The sequence below is a fragment of the Neofelis nebulosa genome, chromosome 2, assembly GCF_028018385.1.
Source record: "Neofelis nebulosa isolate mNeoNeb1 chromosome 2, mNeoNeb1.pri, whole genome shotgun sequence".
In the NCBI taxonomy this organism is placed as follows: domain Eukaryota; kingdom Metazoa; phylum Chordata; class Mammalia; order Carnivora; family Felidae; genus Neofelis; species Neofelis nebulosa.
In genome coordinates, this window is record NC_080783.1 from 178,141,921 (window position 1) to 178,152,799 (window position 10,879).

General features: G+C 42.0%; 1 protein-coding gene across 1 annotated transcript in view; it reads right to left on the bottom strand.

The window, feature by feature from the left end:
- ACOT11 (acyl-CoA thioesterase 11) overlaps nucleotides 1–877 on the bottom strand; it is a 49,774-nt gene extending 48,897 nt beyond the window's left edge. Inside the window, exon 1 of the mRNA XM_058717309.1 lies at nucleotides 624–877. The gene's annotated coding sequence lies outside the window, so the exon portion shown is untranslated. The remainder of the gene's footprint in view (nucleotides 1–623) is intronic.
- Nucleotides 878–10,879: the final 10,002 nt, after the last annotated feature.

The following is a 10,879-nucleotide window of genomic DNA, read 5'->3' on the forward strand; positions in this document are numbered from 1 at the left end:
AGGAGAGAGGACACAGGTGGTAGAGATGGGCGGGAGGGGGGGCGGGGAGGGGGGTTGCCAACAAGCCATGGAGGCCAGATTAGGGATGCATGAACAGAGTACTGAACCTGTCCAGCCAATCCTAAACTCCATCCTGACCAGTGGGCTCAAACATGCCCTTCCTGCCCCACTCTCAGCACCTCCATCTGCTGGGGCCAGAACGAACTCCTGGGCCCAGCTGCTGAAGGTCTGGACCCAGCCTCACACTGGACCCTTGTGCCGGAGGTTACTCACAACAAGGGCTAGGGCTCCCCCACCCACCCCAGATCTAAGTGAGTCAGCATCGGCTGCACCCTCTGGAGTGTGAGTCCACAGGCCCTTCCCAGGGCCAGCCTCCCCCATCCTGGTGAGAGGCCCGCCCAGCTCAGCTCAAATCGCAGGATGCTTCATGCCTCAGCCTGCCCAAGCAAGAAGTGTGTCAGGCACCAAAAGGCTTGTCTGGAACCCAGTCCTGGGGTAGAGGCAGATCTGCCTAGAGAGAGTGCTGGGGCTGAGGAGAAGCCAGCAGCAGGGGGATCCTAGGGAGTGCAGTCTTTCCCAGGCAGGGAGGCAGGGGAGGGGCGCAGGGGGGGGGGGGGTCTTACCCAAGTGGTGGGACCCTCTAGACCCAACTGCTTGCAGGGCGGAGGCGGGGGGAGCCTGCTGGGAACTTCGGGGGAAGCAGCTCCGCAGGGAGAGGCTCAGAACCGGGCATGCGAGGTCCCAAAGCGAGCCCGATGGGGGAGGCTAGGAGAGGCTGCGGGAGGCACAGGAAGCAGCGGGTAAAAGACGGGCGGGCGGGGGCGCCTGGGCGAGTTCCCGATGACTCTGGTCCCCTCCCCTCCCGGGTACGGGTGGGGCGGCCCCGGGCTGCAGCGGCAGCAGCGATCGCAGAGGGCCGGGGCACCGAGCCGGCGCCAGACACCCCGCCCCGCCAGGCGTCAGTCCCGGGGCGCCGGGCAGAAGCGGAAACGTGGGCCCCGGACCTGGCAGTGTCCACGTGGAGCAGGACAGGCGCCAGGGCGCAAAAGCCGCTGCCTGTTCTTGCTAAGTCAGCCCCTCAGAGTCCAGAAACGTAATACCTGCTATTCGGTCACACCTTTACTGAGTACCTACTATGTGCCAAACACTGAGCTGGGTGCTGGGACCCAGCTTCTCTGAGCCAGACACACTGTTTTGCCCTAATGAGTATTGATAGAAAAAAATCTAAATGGACAGTTCAGAAAAGAACAAAGAAAATGAATGCCATCCATGATCGCTCCGCTCAGAGAGAACCACTGTTAGTATTTTAAGGCATGTGCTTCCAACCAGACTAGAGCTGAAGAGCTGAAAAATGTGGACCTGCCAACCGGGATGGTGGAGACCCCCCTCCCCCCTCTCTGAGTGCATCTGCATATGTTATGTTATAGAGTGTAATATGATGTGACGTGAATATATGATATGGTCATGGGCATAAGTTGCTGCCTGGAAAAGTCTCCATCGGTATTCACGTTTGCGATACATGCTCATCAGCACCTGACAGGATGGTGGTGCTTCCTGAAAGACACCAGATCTTGGGAGGAGGAGTCTGGCAGTGGAAGTGCCTTCCACACCAGGATGGGAGGGGTGGAGAGTCAATCATGGCGGACACCTCACAGAGGCTGGTACTTGAACTCCTCCCGTCCCCGCCCCTCCCTGGAGAAAAGAACAGTGTGCAACAAAGAGAGCTATCATCCTGCCACCCCTGGGGCCCACGCAACTCTCCTGTGGGGACCTCTGACCATGACACAAGATGGGGCATTTTCTCAATCACTTTGCTTTGGCCACGTTCTCAGAGCACCCTAAGGGTGCAAGAGTCGCATGGCTGGATTGCTGGGCAACCCACGCATGGGGCTTGGCACGTGCGACATGGTCACACGGACAAGTGACATGCGCCTATCTCTGGCTCCGCTAGCAACATTAATGCAGGAGACTCAGCTCGACTGGTGTCAGCAACAGCAAATAACATCTGAGATCGCTTTTTGAGTGCACTGAGACACATGTGGGGACACCCAGAAACATAAAGGACAGGGGACTTTACAGGGAAGGAGAATTCCCACACTGGCAGGATGGATCTGGGCTGGCATAAACCATGGTTTGATTTTAATGTGACACTCTTTATAATCAAATGGTGAATGCCATAGACATTCAGGTTATCTAAAAAAAAAAAAAAAAAAAAGTGACCAGGGGCACCTGGGTGGCTCAGTCGGTTGAGCGTCCGACTCCGGCTCAGATCATGATCTCATGGTTTGTGGGTTCAAGCCCTGCATCAGGCTCTGTGCTGACAGCTCAGAGCCTGGATCCTGCTTCAGATTCTGTCTCTGTCTCTCTCTGCCCCTCCCCTGCTTAAGCACTGTCTCTCTCTCTCTCTCTCAAATATAAATAAACATTTAAAAAATTTTTTAAATAAATAAAAATAATAAAAATTTAAAAGTGACCACATTGGACATATTGTTTTGTAATCTGCTTTTTTTCTCTCTCAACAATTATCATAAATACCTTTCCATAATTTTCATTGCTACATAGTATTTCTCTTTATGGGTCTACTTGAATTTATTTCTTTTTGCCTTATAGCTTGATTGAGATATCATTACATACAATAAACTGCACATATTTAAAGGGTATAATTTGACAAGTTGTGACATACATATTATGTATACATATACATACATACACATATATATCCATGAAAGCATCACAATAGAGGTAATGAACATATTGTCACCACCAAAACTTCCTATAGCCCTTTGTAATCCCTCCCTTCTGCCCCGCACTGCCCCCTCCCCCACATCCCAGGCAAACAATAATCTGCCTCTGTCACTCTCGATTAGGTTGCATTTCTAGAAGGCTATATAAATGGAATCATACAGTATGCATTCTTTTTTGTCTGGCCTCATTCACTCGGCATAATTATTTTGCAATTCATATGTGTGTTGCATACACCAATAATTCGTCCCTTTTTATTGCTGAGTAGAATGCCATTTTATGGTTATAGCGCAATTTGGTTATTCATTCACTTATTGACAGACTTTGGATTGTTTCTATTTGCTGGCTGTTATACAAATAAAGCTGGTATGAGCATTCATATTCAAATCCATGTGTGGACATATGCTGTCATTTCTCTTAGGTAAATACCTAGGAGTGGAATACCTAGGAGTGGTCAAGTCATATGATGGGTGTACGTTTAACATTTTTTAAGCTGCCAACATTTTTCCACAATGGTGGTATCATTCCACATTCCCACGAGTGGCATGCGAGAGTCCCAACTCCTCCTCATGCTCACAGCACTTGGTCAGCGAGTTTAACCTTAATCATTTCCATGGATTCACAGTGCTTCATCATGGTGGGCTCCATTTATATTTTCCTGTCCGTTAATGTTGTTAAGCATCTTTTTGTATACTGACTTACTGATCTGGGTATCTTCCTTGGTAAAATGTCTATTCAAATCTTTCCCCATTAAAAAAAAAAAAATTGGGTTGATTGTCTTATTATTGAATTGTAATAGTTCTTTAATACCCAAAAGAATTCAAAACAGGCTCTCCAAGATATATCTGTACAACCTATGTTCATGGGAGCACTGTTCACAATAGGCAAAAGGTAGGAACAGCCCAAATGTCCATCGACCGATGAATGAATAAGCAAAATGTGGTACATGCATACAATGGAATACATTCAGCCTTAAAAAGGAAGGAAATTCTGACACATGCTAGAACATAGATGAACCTTGAGGCATTATGCTAAGTGTAATAAGTCAATCACGAAAAGGCAAATACTGTATGAGTCCACTATGTGAGATGACTAGAGTAATCAATAGAAACAAAGCAGAATGGCAGTTGCCAGGGGCACCTGGGTGGTTCAGTCGGTTAAGCATCCAACTTCGGCTCAGGTCATGATCTCATGGTTCATGGGTTCGAGCCCCACGTTGTACTCTGTGCTGACAGAGCCCAGAGCCTGCTTCAGGTTCTGTGTCTCCCTCTCTCTCTGCCTTCCCCCCCCCATTCTCTCTCTCTCTCTCTCTCTCTCTCTCTCTCAAAAATAAATAAACATTAAAAAAAATTAAGAAAAAAAAAGAATGGCAGTTGCTAGGGCCTGGGGCAGAAGGAAATGAGCAGTTGTTTAATGGATGTAGTCTCAGTTTGGCAAGAAAAAAAAAGTTCTGGAGATTGGTTGAACAGCAATATGGATATACTTAACACTACTTAACTGTACATCTAAAATTAGTTAAGATGGTAAATTTTATGTTATGTATATTTTACAATTAAATTTTTTTCTCTTTTTATTTTTTTTATTTAGTAAACTCTACCCGCAACATGGGGCTCAAACTCATGACATTCTGAGATCAAGAGTCACATGCTCCATCGACTGAGCCAGCCAGGTGCCCTACAATTTAAAATTTTTTTAAATATAAGCTTATACATAGGTAGACACGAGTCCTCCACTGCATATATGTTTTGCAGATATTTTCTCCAAATCTGGGACTCATCTTTTCATTTTCGTAAGGTCTTTTGAAGAACAAAGATTTTTAATTATGATGAAGTCTAATTCATCAATTTTTTTACTTTATACCATAGACTTTTTGTGTTCTACGTAAGAAATCTTTGCCAAAAGTTGCCTGGGTGGCTCAGTCGGTTAAGCATCCACTCTTGATTCTGGCTCAGGTCATGATCTCACAGTCATGAGGTCAACTCCTGCGTCAGCCTGCTTAAGATTCTCTCCCTCTCTGCCCCTTCCCCCTGCCTCTCTCTCCCTTTAAAAAAAAAAGAAAAAATTGCCAACTCCAAAGTCACTAGCATTTTCTTTTATGCTTTCTCCTTAGACATTTTATGGTTTTAGCTTTTACATTAAAAAAATTTTTTTTTTGTAGTTTATTTTGAGACACAGAAAGAACGAGCAGTGGAGGGGCAGAGAGAGAGGGAGAGAAAGAGAATCACAAGCAGTCTCTGTACTATCAGCATGGAGTCTGACTCCGGGCTTGAACCCAAGAACCAACAATGAAATCATGACCTGAGCTAAAATCAAGAATTGGACAATTGACAGACTGAGCCACTCAGGTGCCCCAAGCTTTTACATTTCGACTATGATCTATTCCAAGTTAATTTTCATATTTGGTCTGAGGTAAAGATAGAGGTTCTTTTTTTTTTTTTTTTTCCCCGACATGTGTCTATCCAGTTGTTCCAGCACCATTTTTTTTAAGTTTATTTATTTTTGACGGAGAGAGAGAAAGAAAGAGAATGAGTGGCGGAGGGGCAGAGAGAGGTAGACACAGAATCCAAAGCAGGCTCCAGGCTCCGAGCTGTCAGCACAGAGCCCGATGCGGGGCTCAAACTCACAGAGTGCGAGATCATGACCTGAGCCGAAGTCAGACGCTCAACCGACTGAGCCACCCAGGCGCCCCCCAGCACCATTTGTTAAAAAGATTATAATTCTACCCACTGAATTGCCTTAGCACCTTTGTCAAGTCAATTGACTATATGTGTGGAGGCCTATCTTTGGACTCTCTACTTTGTTCTGTTGATCTGCATGTCTGTCTTTAGATCAATACCACATTTTCCCAACTACTCTCACATAGAAGTCTTGTAACCAAATCACATAAGTCCTACTGATTTGTTCGTTTTCAAAATAGTTTGGCTATTCTGAGTCCTTTGCATTTGCATTTAAATTTTGAAATCTGCTTGTCCATTTCTAAAATAAAGTAAAGTAAAGCTTGCCCAGATTTTGATAGGGATGGTGTCATATCCATCAATTTGGAAAGAATTGACATTAATAATATTGAGTCTTTTGATCCATGAACATGGTATATGTCTCCATCTATTTAGGTTTTCATTAATTTCTCTCTGCAATATTTTGTAGTTTTCAGCTACAAGTCTTACACATCTTCTGTCAAATTTATTACTAAGTATTTCATATATTCATACTAATATAAATGTACTTTAAAATTTCAGGGGCTGCTGGCTGACTCAGTTGGTTGGAGCATGCGATTCTTGATCTCAGGGGGTCATGAGTTTGAGCCTCACATTGAAGGTAGAGATTAGTTAAAAGTAAATAAAAAGCTGGGGCACCTGTGTGGCTCAGTCAGTTGAGTGTCCAACTCTTGATTTCGGATCAGGACACGATCTCATGGTTTGTGAGTTTGAGCCCCAAGTCAGGTCCTGCACTGACAGTGCAGAGCCTGCCTGGGATCTTCTCTCTTCCTCTCTCTCTGCCCCTCCCCTGTTCACAACCTCTATCTCTCTCTCTTTCAAAAATAAATAAATTAACTTAAAAATAAATAAATAAAATTTTCTATTTCAATAAGAATGTTGCCGGTATGTAGAAATCAATTACTTTTTTAAATATTAAGCATCTGATCTGAAACTTAGTAAACTCACTTTCAGTGGCATTTTGTAGGTTCTTTAAAATTTTCTGGGGCACCTGCCTGGCTCAGTTGGTAAAGCATGTGACTCTTGATCTCAGGGTTGTGAATCCGAGCCCCACACTGGTATGAAGATTGCTTAAAAATAAAATTAAAAAAAATTTTTTTTCTTGACAGACGATTATGTTGTCTGCAAGTAAAGACCGTTTTTCTTTTTATTTTCAACCTCTGTGCCTTTTATTTCTTTGTCTTGCCTAATTGCCCTTACTAGAAACTCCCAGCACAATTTTAAATACAAATGGTAAGATCCTGACATCCTCTCCTTGCTCTTGATCTTAGGGAGAAGGCACCCAATTTTCACCATCAAGTATAACTTTAGGACATTAGTTTTTTTTTTTAATAAAAGCCCTTTATCAGGTTGAAGAAGTTCTCTTCTATTTCTAGTTTGCTACAAGTTTTTCTCAGGAATGGATGTTGGTTTTTGTCAAATGTTTTTTCTGCATCTATTGAGATGATAAAATGGTTTATCTTTTTAAACTTATTAATATGCTGATTTACACTGATTACTTTTCAAATGTTAAGCAAACTCTTCATCCCTAGGATAACATGTATTGCATAATGATGTACTTTACTTTTTATATATTGTGGGTTTTGATTTGTTAAAATTTTGTTAAGCAGGTCATCTAGCCAGCTCAGTCGGTGGCGTGTATGACTCTTGATTTCGGGGTTGTGAGTTCAAACTCCATATTTGATGTGGAGATTACTTTAAAAAGTAAATCTTTTTTTTTTAATGTTTATTTATTCTTGAGAGAGAGGGAGGGAGGGGAGGGGCAGAGAGAAGGGAATGGAAGATTCAAAGCAGGCTCTGTGTTGACAGCAGAAAGCCTGATGTGGGGCTCGAACTCACAAACCGTGAGATCATGACCTGAGCTAAAGTCGGACACTCAACCAACTAAGCCACCCAGGAGCCCCAAGAAATTAAATCTTTAGAAAACAAATACATACATACATACATAAATTTTTGTTAAGAATTTTTGCACCTCAGGGCGTCTGGGTGGCTCAGTCAGTTGAGCGTCCAACTTCAGGTGATGATCTCAGAGTTCATGGGTTCAAGCCCCACATCAGCCTCCGTGCTGACAACTCAGAGCCTGAAGCCTGCTTCAGATTCTGTGTCTTTTTCTCTCTCTCTCTCTGCCCCTTCCTTGCTTGTGCTGTCTCTGTCTCTCAAAAATAAATAACTGTTAAAAAAAATTTTAAGGATTTTTGCATCTATATTCATTATATTGTTCTACAGATAATATATGTTCAAGGTAATGCTGGGTTTGAAGAATGAGTTGGGAAGTGTTCTCTTTTCTTCAATTTCTGGAAGAGTTTATAAATTAATATTACCTCTTCCTTAAATGTTTGGTAGAATTTGACAACAAAGTCATCAATATGTTACCTTTGTGGGAGGCTTTTTTTTAAATGTTTATTTATTTTTGAGAGAGACAGAGACAGAGCATGAGTGAGGGAGGGGCACAGAGAGAGGGAGACACAGAATCCGAAGCAGGCTCCAGGCTCTGAGCTGTCAGCACAGAGCCTGACACAGGGCTCAAACCTATGAACCGTGACGATGACCTGAGCCAAAGTTGGAGGCTTAAGTGATTGAGCGACCCACGTGCCCTGAGAGGCTTTTTAACTACACATAAAATTTATTTAATAGATATATAGAGTTATTTAACTTAACTATTCCTTCTCAACTGAACTTGATACTTTTATCTTTCTCCATTTCATCAAAAAAATTTAATTTATTGGATGAAGTTATTCATAATATTCCCTTATTATCTAGTTAATATCTGTTAGATCTGTAGTGATCCCTCTATCATTTCTGAGGTTGGTAATTTATATCTTCTTTTTCCTGATCAGGCTGTCTAGAGGTTCATCAATTCATTAATCTTCTCAAAGAACCCTATTTTTGTTTCATTTGTTTTTCCTACTGTTTTTCTGTTTTCAATTTATTTTTCTTTAATGTTTATTTATTTTGAGAGAGAGAGAGAGAGAGTGAACAGTTGAGGGGCTCAGAGAGAAGACAGAGAATCCCAAGCAGGCTCCTTGCTGTCAGCACAGAGTCTGATGAGGGGCTCAAACTCACTGTGAGATCATGACCTGAGCTGAAACCAAAAGTCAGATGCTTAACCAACTGAGTCACCCAAGTGTCCCCCTTTTCTTTTCTTTTCCTTTCTTTTCTTTTCTCTTCTTTTCTTTTTTTAATTTTTGCTGTGCCAACATGCCCTCTTTTTTTTTTTTTACAAAGTTTATTTATTAATTTTGAGAGAGAGAAAGAGAGAGGGAGTGAGTGAGAGAGAGAATGAGGAGGGGAGGGGAAGAGGGAGAGGGAGAGAGAGAATCCCAAGAAGGCTTTGCACTCTCAGTGTAGAGCCTGATGTGGGACTCCATCTCACGACCATGAGATCATGACCTGAGCCAAAATCAAGAGTCCAACACTTAAGCAATTAAGCTGCCCAAGCGCCCCCTCTCTGTTTTCTATTTATTAATTTCTCCCCTTCTCATTATTATATCCTATCTTCTGCCTACTTGGATTCAGTTTGCTTTCACTTTCTGGTTTCATGACAGTGGAAGTTCAGGTAATTTATTTCCTTTTTTCTTTTTTTTTCTTTTTTTTAAATTTTTTTTTCAACGTTTTTTATTTATTTTTGGGACAGAGAGAGACAGAGCATGAACGGGGGAGGGGCAGAGAGAGAGGGAGACACAGAATCGGAAACAGGCTCCAGGCTCTGAGCCATCAGCCCAGAGCCTGACACGGGGCTCGAACTCACGGACCACATGATCGTGACCTGGCTGAAGTCGGACGCTTAACCGACTGCGCCACCCAGGCGCCCCTCCTTTTTTCTAATATAAGTGTTTAATGCTATAAATTTCCCTCAAGTACTGCTTTAGCTGCATCCCCCAAACTTCCATATTGTGTTTTCATTTCATTAAGATCAAAATCATTTCTAATCTCTCTTGTGGTTTCTTTTAGACCTATATTTTATTTAGAAGTGCATATTTTTGTCCTAAATGTGTGGAAATTTTCCAGGTATCTTTCTGTTGTCAATTTATGATTTAACTCTATGTGATCAGAACACTTTTAAATATATTGATACTTATTTTATTGCACTAGATATAGTCTTCTGTAGTATTTCATTTGCACTTGGAAAGAATACATATTCTGCTGTTGTTGGGTAGAGTATTCTATAAATGTCAGATTAAGTTGGTTGAGTGTTGTTCAAATCTTCTATATTCTTACTGACTTTTTGTCTAGGTGTTTTATCAAATATGTTGAATGTGTTGAAATATTTTACTATAATTATATATTTGTACATTTCTTTTTGTGGTTCTATTAGGTTTTGCTTCATGTATTTTGATACTCTGTTTCTAAATGCATAACCACTTAGATGGGGCGCCTGGGTGGCTTGGTCGGTTAAGCGTCTGACTTCGGCTCAGATCATGATCTCACGGTCCGTGAGTTCGAGCCCCGCGTCGGGCTCTGTGCTGACAGCTCAGAGCCTGGAGCCTGTTTCAGATTCTGTGTCTCCCTCTCTCTCTGCTCCTCCCCTGTTCATGCTCTGTCTCTCTGTGTCTCAAAAATAAATAAACGTTAAAAAAAATTTTTTTTAATAAAAAAAATAATAATAAATGCATAACCACTTAGAACAGTTATGACTGATTAGTGAATTGACCCTTTATCATTATGTAATGACCCTCTTTATTCCTGGTAATATTCTTACTCTTATATCTATTTTCTTTTTAATTTTTATAATTTTATTTGAGAGGGAGAGTGAGTGGGGTAGAGTGACAGGGGTGAGAGAGAAAGAGAGAGACAGAGAGAGAGAGAGAGAGATTCTTAAGCAGGCTCCACATTCAGCACAGAGCCCAATGTGGGGCTCAATCCCACAACTCTGGGATTGTGACCTGAGCCAAAATCAAGAGTCAGATGCTCAACCGGCAGACCCACCCAGGCACCCTGTGATCTACTTTCTTCTGAGTACTGTTCGCATAATATATCTTTTTATATCCTTTTACTTTTAACATATTTGTGTTTTCATATCTAAAGTATATGCTTTATAATCTTATAAATAGTATATATTTGGCTCTTGTTTTTTTAAATCCAATCTTACAATTTCTTCCCTTTAATTGGAGTATTTAGGCTACTTACACATAACGTGATTATTGGTATGCTTAGGTTAAGTCTACCATCTTGCTGGGCTTTTTTGTCTCACCTACTCCTTGTTCCCCCTTTTCCTCTTTTTCTGCCTTCTTTTGAATTATTTGAGCATTTGTTATTTTTTATGTTTATTTTAAATTTTTTTTTATGTTTATTTATTTTTGAGAGAGAGACACAGTGTGAGCAGGGGAAGAGCAAAGGGAAAGGGAGACAGAGAATCTGAAACAGGCTCCACACTGTCAGCGCAAAGCCTGCATGGGGCCTGAACCCACAAACAGTGAGATCAT